A 12,561-nucleotide genomic window follows, 5' to 3' on the forward strand; every position below is an offset into this window, starting at 1 on the left:
TTATTTGTATACTTAGCATTTGTTTCTCGATTTGAGCCAATGAAAACTGATGAAGCTCAAGTTGATACAAACTGGATAAATTCTATGCAAGCTGAATCATTTTAACCATGATAATGTCTGGAATTTATTTCCAAGACCACTTTCAAAAACAATTATAGGTACAAAATGGGTTTACAGAAACAAACTGAATGAAGATGATTCATTTGTGCGCAACAAAGTCAGGTTCGTTGCACAAGGATACAAGAAAGAGGAATGAATCAATTGTGACGAGACATATGCACCAGTTGCACGATTGGAAGCAATAAGAATATTCATATCATACGCTTCTCTCAAAAACATCAAGGTATACCTGATGGATGTCAAAAGTGCATTCCTAAATGGTCAGCTACAAGAAGAAGCCTATGTTGAATAGTCACCAGGTTTTATAAATCACTCATTTTCTGGTCGTGTATTTCATCTCAACAAAGCATTGTACAGTCTCAAACAAGCTCCCAGAGCTTGGTATGAGACATTATCAAAATTCTTAACTGATCATGATGTCACTGTTGGAACAGATTATAAAAAACTGTTCAAATTTACAAGGAAAGATCATACTTTACTTGTGAAAATTTATTTTGATGACATTATTTTTGGGTCAACTAACCCCAAATTATGCGAGAAATTTGCTAAGTTAATGCAGAATAAATTTGAGATGAGTATAATGGGTGAGCTGAAATTCTTTCTTGGTCTGCAAGTGAAGCAATTGGAAACTGTACATTTATCAGTCAAACCAAATATATGAAGGTACTGCTCAAGAAGTTTGGCATGGAACATGAACAACTGCAAATACTCCCATGAGCTCATCAATAAAATTAGATAAATATGAAGGGGGAATATAAGTTGAGATGACATTTTACAGAGGTTTAATAGGTTCTTTACTTTACCTAACTGCTAGACTTCCTGATATTGTGATTGATGTCTGCTAGTGTGCTAGATTTCAAGCAAATCCTAAAAATCGCATTTTTCAGGCGCCAAACGCATATTGAAATATCTTAAAGGCACACAAAATGTGGGCTTATGGTATGCTAAGGACTCATATATTTCAATTTAGTTGGCTATTCAGATGCAGATTATGCAGGATGTAAACTTGATAGAAAAAGCACCAGTAGATCATGTCAGTTTCTGGGAAAAAGACTGATTTCCTGGTTCAACAATAAGCAAACATCCATCGCAACTTCCACAAATGAAGCATAATATCTAGCTACTGGAAGCTGATGCGCCCAACTGATCTGGATTCAGCAACAACTGAAAGATTATGGAGTCATTGCAGAAGAGTCACCTATATTTTGTGACAACACAAGCACAATTGCGATTACATACAATCCAGTTCTTCACTAGAGGACAAAGCATCTCGATGTCAGACATCACTTCATCAGAGATCATGCTCTCAAGAAGGAAATCAGACTGAAATACATTTCAGCTGACAACAAGCAGCAGACATATTCATCAAGCCACTACTTGAGAGTAAGTTTTCTTATTTTCGAAATATTCTTGGTTTAATTGATTTATCTTAGTTATTTTAATATTTTTATATGTTGATTCTTTGCCAAGATTAAGTGCTGGAAATAATATAGCATTAAAGGAAAAAAAAGCTTTGGACAAAATAAATTTTTTATTGATATAATCGAACTTGTACAATAGAGATTTCCCTATTTACTGCCTCTCGCCAGTTGGTCAACCAAGTGGTTTGAGAAGACGATCCTTCTCAGAACTTTTTGCTCCTTGAGGAGCATCAGAAATTAGACACCTTCATCCTAGAAGATGTCACTAGCTTGGTGATCGAGCAAAACTTGAACTATGAATTCCCCAAGAAAATATGATTTTGTATGCTCAAAATGTAATCGCAAGTGCACGATGTCAAGTAATAGTATAGTGTATATGAATACGAGTATCGTTCCACTGGAGACTGTATTTAACAATTATTATTTTAGTTATTAAAACTTTAGCGACGAAATTTGATTGTTTGTTTTATGACTAATAAAATTCAAGAAAATTTAAATAAACAAGCTCAAAGATTAAATGATGAAATATGAATGCTAAATCAATGGATTAAATTTCAAATGATAAAAGAATTTGTTGGGAATTCTGGTTCACCTACCCCTTATTAATTAATTAATTCGTTCGATTGTGTTCTACGCTTCCGACAGGATTTTCTATTCAATTGAACACACTCTCTCGAGCTATGCCAAACTAATTCACTCAATGAAGTAATTAAATGTCTTTAATTATTTATCAAGAATGAACCGCATTTCGATTGATGAAATCCCCTAGTTTTCGACCCTAAGGACTATGACTATCGGCACGTATCCAATTTCATATGTCTATGCAAATTGTAGATCCGCAGATTATACTACTCGATCCTATCACTAGTTATTCCCTCGAACTCACTCGTGATATAAAATTGTCGTAAAAGTGAGCTACGCTCAAACGACACAATAAAAATCGTAGTACAATCAAGAATAAAGCACAACTTAAAATATAAATTAATCAACTAAAAGTTTGGGGTAGGATCCCCTTTAATCCCAACAAATATGAAAAGTTTAGCTACTAGAATTCATAATTAAAATAAGCAAAACAATGTTTAACTAAGAGAAAATAATTAGAAATACGAGGCGTGACGAAATCTGCGAAGAACGATGCCCGGAAATCGTCGATTCTTCAATCCAAGTGCAAAAGCTCTCTCCCCAGCTCCTTGGCTCTCAAAAATATGTCTGCAATCATCTTCAAAAGTCGACCAATAGCCTTTCCATGCAACCCCCATCCAAAATAAGGTAAGAAGTCGCGTCCAAAATTTTCCAAAAATAGGCGGCGCTCGGGCGGTAGAAAAGTACCGCTCGAGCGCCACACTCTCTGTAAGTTGCTGGACTTGTGCGGCATTCGCGCTCGGGCGGTAGAAATATACCGCTCGAGCGCCACACTCTCTGTCTTGGCCCTTTGTCTTCTCGCGCCCGGGCGGTATAAAAGTACCGCTCGGGCGCCAACTTTCTGTAACGATGGCTTCCGAAGACACCTTCTCGCGCTCGGGCGGTAGAAAATCACCGCCCGAGCGCCAACGTTCTGTCTTGTTTCCTCGGCTGGTCTTCTGTGGCGCCTGGGCGGTAAATTTCTACCGCTCGGGCGCCAAGTATCCTGTCCAACTTCTTGGATTCCACATTTTGCTCCGCTTTCCGACCATTTTTCCTGCAGATTCACCACACACGAGTGAGACATGATAAAATGCCAATGATTACTCTAAAATGAACAAAATGCAGATGAAATGCATGCATGCATAATGCAAACACAACTAAAACTAATGCAATAAACACGTAAAAACACCACCTATCAACCCCCTCATACTAACCTTTTGCTTGCCCTCAAGCAAAACAGGTTAAAGCACGAGACTCTAAACAAACACAACAAAAATAAAAGACTCAAACAAGAACTAACCAACATAAGTCAATGTTAATGGTGAGTTAACAACTTTTATGCTCATGCCTCAATGAAATTTCCACATACACATCATAATCAAGTCAAATCACAAACGAATACTCATTCTCATCTACACATAAATATTGACACTAATTTGAACGTGTGTGTGTGTCATGATGGGTCTAGTCATTCGTACTTCAAATAGATCAATCATCAAATCATGCGAATCACTCAATTAACACTTCAATACAAGTCTCACTAGCATGCACCCCCGTGTCCATTCATCACTAACCATCATTTGAACTTTATTAAATTCTTAAGTGCAGACAAGGGTGTCGAAAAGAAGGAAAATAAGCTCAAGTGGCTAAAAGTTGGGAGTACACCGATCATTTTCATTGTGCACTTGTCAAGACTTTTCGTCTGACTTTCCTCGTCTCCTTACATCTCCAACTTTTAGCCTAGAAATAGATTTTCATTCTTTTTATTTCGGCTCCCCCCTCACCTTACATCTCCTTTTTCTTTTTTTTTTTTTTTTTTGCTCAAAGTTCTTTTTGCAATAAACTTTGTTATTTCAACATGTTGATGCACAATTTTCACACATGTACTCCCTAGGCTAAGAATATATGACTTTGGATTATAGCTGGTTAGGAGTATGATATTTGAATTTAGTGCATTGAAAAGGAGGTATATGTAAAGTTCAAGGCAAATCAAATTCTCTATTCAAGGTCTCAATCAGTGACTTATTTCCACGGCTTTACATGCCAAATCAACTCATAAATGATGTCTTTCAAGTTAACACACAAGACCTTCAAATGTCACCATTCTTCCTACAAAATTCTAGTCCCCACACATATGTGCTCAAAAAGTTCAAAATTTGTACCAAAATTCATGTTTCAACAATCAAGAGTATCATTCATGAAGTGACCCAAGCAATATTTTTGTATATTATCAATTCAACATCATCATTGGCGCATAAATTATGTCTTCTCACCATAAACGACACTAGACAACATAAATGCAACGAATAACTAAGCAACCATAACAATCTACCCCCCCCCCCCCCCCCCCCCTCATACTAGAGTTGTGCAATGCCCTCATTGCACAAAACGAAACAGACATTAAAAATAAAACAACTCATGAATGTAAATGCAAACATAGAAATGCAAACACAAATATGCAAACACAAATGCAGACTAAATAAATATGAAAGCTAATAAACATGCAAGACGGAAACAATGATAAGAAAGAAAAACAGAAAAGCGGTAAAGGGAAAAAAAATTTCGAAGTAGGGGAAACAGTAAACTCCCCTGATCAAGTGTCATCCTCATCCTGCTCCGGCGGTGGCACTCCTGCGGCCTCCCCATGCTGAGAGTAATCATACTGGAACCGGAATGGGGGAGGGGGTAGCGGAGACGGTGGGGTGGTCGATGGGTCAACGCCCCCTTGCACAAGCAGCGAGCGCATCATGGAGTCAATGTGAGACAGATGGTCGGTGACATACGAGTTGAATTGACCCTGATGCGTTTGGAAGGCGAGACTCTCAGCCATCATATCGGTGTGAGTTCGCCGGCGGGGTGGTGGTGGACGGCGGCGTGGAGCGGTGGCGCTAGAGCCACCTAAATTTTCCTCCTCAGTGGGGAAGTCAATCTGTCGCTTGGCATACTTTCGCTTATCGTCTTCGATGGAAATCGGCTTCATGGGTTGAATCCACTCCTCGTCGTCCCGGAATAGAACTCTCGCCCGGGCACACAACTTGGAGATAATTGTCGGGAATAACAGACCGACGTGACTGTTGCGAGCACACAACATGATTTGAGAGTGGATAAGTGTGCCCACATTCACGTCGTAGCCGTGAGTTAACGCAAAAAGGAGAACCGATCGTTCCTTTTGGACCTCGCTCTTATGCGAGACCGGCATCATCCGTCGGGCCACAAATAAGTACCACATGGCAGCGTCAATGGTCAAGAATTTCTCGTCGAAACAGCTCGGCGGTCCGCCCACTGGTTTCCACATCGCACCCGCACCCGGATGGCATAGCGCGGTGATAATCAAGTCATAGTTCGGGTCAGCAGCTAAAGCCTCAAAACGAGAGTTGTCGACCTCCGCCGTTTCCAAAAGTGCATTGATAGTTGCCGAGTCACACGGGACATGTACACCCCGAACAAACACCGTCCCATTTCTCCCCTCCATAGCATTCGCGTAAAATTCACGCACCACCGAAACTACCGCCGCCTTAGGATGATTGGAAAAAGTTTCCCATCCGCGCCGTTCCAATTCTATCCGAGTTCCTAGGTGCCTATCGGCAGATTCTTTTCGGAATCCCCTCTCTACTATCGGATTTCTATTCATCTTGGCATGCTCATACCTAGCCCGAGCTTCTTCACTAACAAAGCGATGCCTATCAAAAGTCGAAGACGAGGAAGAAGCGGAAGTACCTCTTTGTTTCTTCTTTGGAGCCATATTAGTGGATGAGAGAGATTTTGGGGGAATCGGAGAAGATGACGCTTGAATTCCGCAGGAGGCGCTTGCCCACGATGCTTGAATCTTGATGGTTGGAGTGATTCCCTGCAAGAAGATGAGAGAAGAAGAGGCAAGAGTTAGGGATTTGGGAAGAGGGAATTAGAAAATTTCGTGCAGAATGAAAGAGGAAAGGGGGAATTCGCGCATATAAAGTACTCGCGCTCGAGCGGTAAAAAGTTACCGCTCGAGCGCGAACCTCTCTGGGCTGAAAAGTCAGAGGTAAGCGCGGGCGCTCGAGCGGTAAGAAATCACCGCCCGAGCGCCAAGTTTCTGTACGCCAAGGTAAATTTCGCGCTCGAGCGGTACAAAAATACCGCCCGAGCGCCAACCTCGCTGCCTAAAACGCTTAAATTTTTTTTTTTTTTAATATGAAAACATAAACTTAAACTAACACTAAAATCAAATTAAATGCAAGATGAAGGGAAGAGATGTAGTTCTCAATTTATAGTCGAGAGCTTGACTGTCGGTCTGTCTCAGTTCGGCAAGTCTTGGAACCGGGGGATTCCAAGTTGTGGCTCAACTGTGCCACCCATGTAGTGCTTTAGACGCTGGGCGTTGACCGTAAACGTCCCATCCTTCCCGTCTTGCAATTCTACAGCTCCCGATGGATAGACTTTCGAGATCACGAATGGACCTGACCATCGCGACTTCAATTTTCCGGGAAACAAGCGCAACCGGGAGTTGTAGAGCAGAACACTTTCACCCTCCTTAAACTCTCTCTCGATGATTCTCTTGTCATGCGCCTTTTTGGTTTTTTCTTTGTAAGACAGTGCGAGATCGTAAGCCGAATTCCGAAACTCCTCCAATTGGTCCAACTGAAGCAAACGCTGTTCACCTGCATCAGTAAAATTAAAGTTCAGCGCTTTTGTGGCCCAGTATGCACGATGCTCTAACTCGACAGGCAAATGACATGCTTTACCAAACAAAAGCCTATATGGTGTAGTGCCTATAAGTGTTTTAAAAGCAGTCCTATACGCCCAAAGAGTATCATCTAACCTCACCGACCAATCTTTCCTACCGACACCTACCACTTTCTCCAAGATTCGCTTAATCTCTCGATTCGACACTTCCACTTGACCACTCGTCTGGGGGTGATAAGGGGTAGAGATCTTATGTGTGACACCATATTTGCTTAAAAGTTTTTCAAAGAGTTTGTTGCAGAAATGAGCGCCACCATCACTAATGATTGCTCGTGGTGTTCCAAAGCGGTTAAAAATGTTTTTCTTCAAAAATTTTAGAACCACTTGATCATCATTAGTGGCGTATGCTTCCGCCTCTACCCACTTAGACACATAATCCACCGCCACCAAAATGAATTTTTTTGTGAAAGAACTAGGAAATGGTCCCATAAAGTCTATTCCCCACACATCAAAAACCTCACATTCAATGATATTATTTAACGGCATTTCGTGACGGTTAGAGATGTTACCTGACCGCTGGCATTTATCACAGTGTAGCACATAAGAACGAGCATCTTTGAAAAGAGTTGGCCAATAAAAGCCACATTCAAGTACCTTGGATGCCGTCCTTGTTGGTCCGAAGTGACCACCTACCTCACGGTCATGGCAATGGTTGAGAATTTGATCAAACTCTTCTTCTGCAACACACCGTCTTATCATGGCATCTGCACAAATTTTGAACATGAAAGGTTCCTCCCAAAAATAATACTTCACGTCCGAAAAGAATTTCTTTCTTTCGTGAAATGTTAAATTTGGGTAACAAGAAAATTTGCAAAATTGGCATACCATGGACAATTTTTCACCTCAAACAACTGCTCATCTGGGAACCAATCATTAATCGCATCAGTCACACAATCATTACTGATAAATTCTAATCTAGACAAATGATCTGCAACCACATTCTCAACACCCTTCTTATCTTTTATCTCCAAATCAAATTCTTGCAATAATAAAATCCACCGAAGTAAGCGTGGCTTTGCATCTTTCTTTGCAAGTAAATATTTAAGTGCAGAGTGATCAGTAAACACAATTACTTTCGACAAAACAAGATAAGCATGAAACTTGTCAAGTGCAAACACTACTGCAAGTAACTCTTTTTCGGTGGAGGCATAATTCAATTGTGCTTCATCTAGAGTCCTACTTGCGTAGTATATGGTGTGAAATACCTTGTTTTGTCTTTGTCCGAGGACAGCACCCACCGCAGTATCGCTAGCATCGCACATGATCTCGAAGGGTAGATCCCAATCCGGTGCCACCAAGACAGGAGCCGTCACTAAGCGCTCTTTCAACTTCTCGTATGCCTGCAAACAATCATAATTGAAATCAAAAGGCACATCTTTCATGAGTAAAGAAGATAAAGGTTTTGCAATTTTAGAAAAATCTTTGATGAAACGTCGGTAAAAACCGGCGTGGCCTAGAAAACTTCTAACTCCCTTTATGGACACCGGAGGTGGTAAGTTCTTGATAACTTCAACTTTCGCCTTATCCACCTCTATTCCGTGCCCCGAAACCTTGTGCCCTAGGACAATTCCCTCTTGTACCATAAAGTGGCATTTTTCCCAATTAAGCACCAAGTTTGTCTCCTCACATCTCCTCAACACTACCTGCAAGTTCTGCAAACAATCATTAAAAGACGAGCCAAAAATCGAGAAGTCATCCATAAATATTTCAAGAAAAGTTTCCATCATATCATGGAATATAGCAGTCATGCATCGCTGAAAAGTGGCAGGGGCATTACACAAACCAAATGGCATCCGTCTAAAAGCAAAAGTGCCATAAGGACAAGTGAAAGTGGTTTTCTCTTGGTCCTGGGGCACAATCATGATTTGGTTATACCCAAAATACCCATCTAAAAAACAATAGAACTCATGACCCGCTAACCTCTCAAGCATTTGATCAATAAAGGGAAGGGGAAATTGGTCTTTACGGGTGGCATCATTCAATTTCCTATAATCAATGCACACACGCCATCCCGTAACAGTCCTAGTGGGTATTAATTCATTATTTTCATTTGTGATAACAGTAATCCCACCTTTCTTTGGCACACACTGAACAGGACTTACCCATGCACTATCAGATATATGATAGATAATACCTGCGTCGAGAAGCTTAATTGTTTCAGCCTTTACTACCTCTTGCATCTTTGGGTTTAATCGTCTTTGAGGTTGCACAAGAGGTGAGTACTTCTCTTCCATCAAGATCTTGTGCATGCAGACGGTTGGATTTATTCCTTTGATATCTGCCACCTTCCACGCAAATGCACCTTGTGCGCTTTCAAAACTTTCAACAGCTTGTCTTCCATCACATCTGTCAAAGCAGCAGAAATAATGACAGGTAAAGTGTTATTCTCACCTAAGTATACGTACTTGAGGTGTGGAGGCAACGGCTTTAGCTCAAGTGTTGGTGGATCCTCGATGCTTGACCTTTGAGGGGTCAAATCTCTTCGTTCTCCTAGATCCTCCAGTCGCATCCTTATTGGCCTTCTCCATGGTTGGTTGGCATTAAAGTGTGCCACAATTTTAGCTCTTTCTTCGTTTAACTCCTCTTCCCCCAACTCAGTATTGATAGTGGCCTCCAAAGGGTCCCTAAGAGCATCCTGCACATAGTTGGATACAAGAGAGTCAAAAGCATCAATTCTAAAACAACTATCAGAATGCAGTGTGTGCTTAAGTGCATTAAAAACATCAAATGTAATCTCTTCTTCGCCCACTCTCAATCTCAAATTTCCCTCTTGCACATCAATAAGTGCCTTGCCAGTCGCAAGGAATGGTCTTCCCAAAATGAGAGGCATCTCGGTATCCTCCTCTATGTCGAGCACCACGAAATCGGCAGGAAAAATGAATTTGTCCACCTTCACTAGCACATCCTCGACTACTCCGCGGGGGTACTTGACCGATCTGTCAGCCAGTTGCAAGGACATCCTCGTCGGCTTAGGCTCTCCCAACCCAAGTTTCCTAAACACAGAAAATGGCATCAGATTAATACTTGCACCAAGATCACATAATGCTTTATGAAAAACAACATCACCAATCATGCAAGGAATAGAGAAACTCCCTGGGTCTTTTAGCTTAGGTGGGATTTTGTTTTGCACCAAAGCGGAGCAATTTTCAGTTAAGTTGACTGTCATATGATCCTCCAACTTCCTCTTATTTGCTAAGATATCCTTCAAAAATTTAGCATAACTAGGCATTTGCATTAGAGCATCGGCAAAAGGAATATTGATATGCAACTTTTTAAACACCTCGAGAAACTTACCAAATTGTGCATCTAGTTTTGCTTTTTTCAATGCAGCATGAAAAGGAGGCGGTATAACAATTTTTGGTTGTGTAGTGGGTGCTAGTGTAGGGTTAGAAGACTTACCTTTAGATGTCGCATCTTGTTCATCCGGCACTTGGCTTTTCTCTTTTTCTCTAGGCTCCAAAACTTTTCCGCTCTTCAACTCAATGGCCTTCACTTGCTCTTTTGGATTAGTCTCGGTATTACTTGGCAAGGTGCCCGGCTCTCTACTTGCTATCATCTTGGCCAACTGTTCAATTTGATTCTCAAGTCCCTTAATCGACGCATCCTGATTTTGAAGTCTAGTTTCAGTGGATGAAATAAACTTCGACATCATTTGCTCCAAGTTGGACTTTTCTTCTCTAGGAGGATCGGATCTGTACATCGGTTGTTTCCCATATTGTTGTCCTCCTTGCGGCCTATTATGACTGTTTTGACCGCCCCATGAGAAGTTGGGATGTTGCCTCCACCCAGGATTATATGTGTTCGAGTAAGGGTCATTCCTTGGGCGATTTTGGACTCCCACTTGATTCACTGGTGCCTCATCTTGCACATAGAAGGGATTTCCATCTTGACAGTCTTTCACATAGTGTTCCCCTCCACACTTCTCACAGAATATCTCTCGAAGACGCATCGCCGTGCCACCCACATTCAAGCTATCAAGTTTCCTGTTTAAAGCATCAAGTTGCGCAGTAATAGCAGAAAACTCAGTTACCTGGTGAACTCCTGCACTTCTCCTTTGGTTGTTTCTGTCAGATTGGGGATGATAACTGCTGGCAGCCATTTCCTCTAACAATTCATATCCTTCCTCCGCGGTCTTTCTCAACAGGTTTCCACAAGCAGCCGCATCTATCATAGTACGGTTAGGAGTAAGCAAACCATAATAAAATGTTTGAACGACTAACCCAAGTGGTAACTCGTGATGTGGGCATCTTCGTAGTAGGTCCTTGAAACGCTCCCATGCCTCATATAGAGATTCCTGATCGAATTGAGCAAATGTTGTAATGTCTGCCCGCAGCTTCATGGTTTTTGATGGGGGAAAGTATTTGATAAGAAACGCTTTCGCCATGTCCTCCCAAGTGGTGATTGAACCTACAGGCAAACAATTCAACCATGCTTTAGCTTTATCACGTAAAGAGAAAGGAAATAAACGTAACCTAACAGCATCATCAGAAACTCCATTGAATTTAAAAGTATCGCAAATCTCAAGGAAATCCGCGATGTGCGTGTTTGGGTCATCTACTGCAGTTCCTCCGAATTGGACTGTGTTCTGAATCATCTGGATTATAGCTGGCTTGATTTCAAATTGATTTGCCCGCACCATAGGCCTCACAATGCTAGGGCGTGCACCATCCAAAGAAGGTTGGGCATACTCTAACATTGGTATGCGGCGTGGCATCTCAATATGTCTCTCTTCACGCTGTGCCTCTTCACGTTCTGGCTCGTGTCTCTCCATAAGTTCTTTAAGCCTCTGTTGTTGTCTTCTCCTGGGGAAGGTTCTTTCAATTTCAGAATCAAACTCAAGCTCCACGTCAAGTGATTTTGGCATGCACTGGAAGGTGTATCTGTAAGAAAATGTGAAGTGTTATCTCAAGAGAAATGAACCAATGCTAAAGGAAATAACTAAAAATAAAATTGTAGATTAACAGTCCCCGGCAACGGCGCCAAAAACTTGATCGAGCAAAACTTGCACTATGAATTCCCCAAGAAAATATGATTTTGTATGCTCAAAATGTAATCGCAAGTGCACGATGTCAAGTAATAGTATAGTGTATATGAATACGAGTATCGTTCCACTGGAGACTGTATTTAACAATTATTATTTTAGTTATTAAAACTTTAGCGACGAAATTTGATTGTTTGTTTTATGACTAATAAAATTCAAGAAAATTTAAATAAACAAGCTCAAAGATTAAATGATGAAATATGAATGCTAAATCAATGGATTAAATTTCAAATGATAAAAGAATTTGTTGGGAATTCTGGTTCACCTACCCCTTATTAATTAATTAATTCGTTCGATTGTGTTCTACGCTTCCGACAGGATTTCCTATTCAATTGAACACACTCTCTCGAGCTATGCCAAACTAATTCACTCAATGAAGTAATTAAATGTCTTTAATTATTTATCAAGAATGAACCGCATTTCGATTGATGAAATCCCCTAGTTTTCGACCCTAAGGACTATGACTATCGGCACGTATCCAATTTCATATGTCTATGCAAATTGTAGATCCGCAGATTATACTACTCGATCCTATCACTAGTTATTCCCTCGAACTCACTCGTGATATAAAATTTTCGTAAAAGTTAGCTACGCTCAAACGACACAATAAAAATCGTAGTACAATCAAGAATA

At 40.9% G+C, this 12,561-nt stretch overlaps 1 non-coding gene across 1 annotated transcript; it reads left to right on the forward strand.

Moving 5' to 3' along the window:
- Positions 1-11,116: 11,116 nt before the first annotated feature.
- Positions 11,117-11,222, forward strand: LOC140808484 (small nucleolar RNA R71). The gene has a single exon (XR_012112905.1). It is a non-coding gene; the product is annotated as a small nucleolar RNA R71 (small nucleolar RNA).
- Positions 11,223-12,561: the final 1,339 nt, after the last annotated feature.

The sequence above is a fragment of the Primulina eburnea genome, chromosome 12 (genome assembly GCF_022965805.1).
Source record: "Primulina eburnea isolate SZY01 chromosome 12, ASM2296580v1, whole genome shotgun sequence".
Lineage (NCBI taxonomy): Eukaryota > Viridiplantae > Streptophyta > Magnoliopsida > Lamiales > Gesneriaceae > Primulina > Primulina eburnea.